We start from the raw sequence: 2,500 nt of genomic DNA, 5'->3' as shown, positions 1-2,500 counted from the left end.
GCGTGTGCCCCGTAATGCACGTTTCGCAGATCTCCCCGCATGTCCCGCCCCTATATGTAATACTTACTTACTTACTTACTTTCTTTCTTGCTTGCTTGCTTGCTTGCAATGGTTGGGAGTGCCCGGCATGCCCCGCTGCAGAGACCAAGGGCGCAATGACTTGGCACCGCGGATGCCGGGACTCCGGCACTTCCCGTGGCACTGATGGTTGGTTCCAAAGACAAAAGGCCGTGCAAGGCCACCGCACCGCGGATGATTTTGCTCGTGCTGGCGCCGTTGTGTGGCCAAAGAACATGCGCGAATGCTCGTGTCGGAAGGGTTGGTGTCCTGGCCCCGCGGGTGTCACGAATGCTCGGTTGCGAAGACCATGGGACCAGAGCCATGGCACGTCGGATGATGGCTCCAGCTGGCGCCCCGGCACTTTCTGTGGCATTGATGCTCGGTTTCAAAGACAAACGTGCGCAGTGCCAGGGGACCGCGGATGACTGCTCGTGCTGGCCCCGTTGGGCGGCATTGATGGTCGGTTGCAAAGAAAATGCGCGATTGCTCGTGTCGGGGCCCGGCAAGCCAAGGCCAAGCGAGCCATGGCACGTCGGATGATGGCTCCAGCTGGCGCCCCGGCACTTTCTGTGGCATTGATGCTCGGTTTCAAAGACAAACGTGCGCAGGGCCAGGGGACCGCGGATGACTGCTCGTGCTGGCCCCGCTGGGCGGCATTGATGGTCGGTTGCAAAGAAAATGCGCGATTGCTCGTGTCGGGGCCTGGCAAGCCAAGGCCAAGCGAGCCATGGCAACGCGGATGATGGCTCGCTAGTGCTGGCGCCGTGCACAGTGGCCTCGCACACTCGCCCTGCACGCTTCCCTTGCACGCAGCCTTGCACACTAGCCTCGCATGCGAGCCTTGCACCCTAGCCATGCAAACTAGCCTTGCACGGTAGCCATGCACACAAGCCGTGCACATTAGCCATGCGCACAAGCCCCGCACACTAGCCTTGCGCACAACCCTTGCACACAAGCCATGCACTCGAGCAATGCACACAAGCCTTGCACTCAAGCAATGCACACAAGCCCTGGACACTAGCCTTGCACACGGGCCTGGCACACAAGCCTTGGGCACTAGCCTTGCGCACTAGCGTTCCACATGAGCCTTGCACACTAGCCTTGGACACTAGCCTTGCACACAGGCCTTGCACACTAGGCATGCTTGGGCGAGCTGATCCCGCATCAAGTCGACGGGTCTAGGCATTCTTGGGCGCAGATCCCGCATCGTCTCGTCGCGTCTGGGCGCAAACACGTCGCGTCTCGTTGCGTCTTCAGAAGTCGTCGCTAACAGCACCTTTGGTTGCCACTGGTGGTTAGGCTGGTTGGTTGCGCAAACCCTATAGGAGGGTGGCATGCTGGTGGGCGTTTTTGCCCGGATAGGCACTAGAATGTGCAGATTTTGGGCGTTTTTGCCTGGATAGGCTAAGGAATGGGCATGCTTTGGGCGTTTTTGCCCGGATAGGCACCGGAATGCTTGGCCTTGGCTTGTCCTAGCAAGGCATTGCTGGGTTGGGCTCCCTTGGCCTTTTGGGCGCCTTGGACGATGTCTTGCGAAGACCATGGGCACAAGGCCATGGCATATGGTGAGGAAAGGACCACGGTTGCCAAGGTTAGGCACCGGAATGCTTGGCCTTGGCTTGCCAAAGCAGGGCATTGCTGGGTTGGGCTCCCTTGGCCTTCCGGGCGCCTTGGACACTGTCTTGGGAAGACCATGGGCACAAGGCCATGGCATATGGTGGGGAATGGACCACGGTTGCCAAGGCTAGGCATATAGAGAGGAATTGCATTTTTGCCCGGATAGGCACCGGAATGCTTGGCCTTGGCTTGCCATAGCAGGGCATTGCTGGGTTGGGCTCCCTTGGCCTTCCGGGGGCCTTGGACGCTGTCTTGGGAAGACCATGGGCACAAGGCCATGGCATATAGTGAGGAATGGACCACGGTTGGCAAGGCTAGGCATATAGAGAGGAATGGACCACGGTTGCCAAGGTTGCGCAAGTTTTGGGCATTTTTTGCCCGGATATGCCCAAGTATGCCCCGATAGGCCCGTTACGCCCCGGTATGAACGCGTATGCCCGGATAGACTCGGTATGCCTTGGGATACATGCGTATGCCCCGATAGGCTTGGTACGCCCCGATATGCGCACGTGTGCCCCAGTAGGGCTCGGTATGCCCCGGTATGTACGCGTGTGCCCCGATAGGCCCGGTATGCCCCGATATGCACACGTGTGCCCCAATAGGGGTCGGTATGCCCCGGTAGGTACGCGTGTGCCCCGTAATGCACGTTTCGCAGATCTCCCCGCATGTCCCGCCCCTATATGTAATACTTACTTACTTACTTACTTTCTTTCTTGCTTGCTTGCTTGCTTGCAATGGTTGGGAGTGCCCGGCATGCCCCGCTGCAGAGACCAAGGGCGCAATGACTTGGCACCGCGGATGCCGGGACTCCGGCACTTCCCGT

This window comes from Tasmannia lanceolata, unplaced genomic scaffold (assembly GCF_043159265.1).
Source record: "Tasmannia lanceolata isolate RefF3 unplaced genomic scaffold, GAP_Taslan_0.1 ptg000218l, whole genome shotgun sequence".
Taxonomy (NCBI): domain Eukaryota; kingdom Viridiplantae; phylum Streptophyta; class Magnoliopsida; order Canellales; family Winteraceae; genus Tasmannia; species Tasmannia lanceolata.
This window is presented reverse-complemented; position numbering follows the sequence as displayed.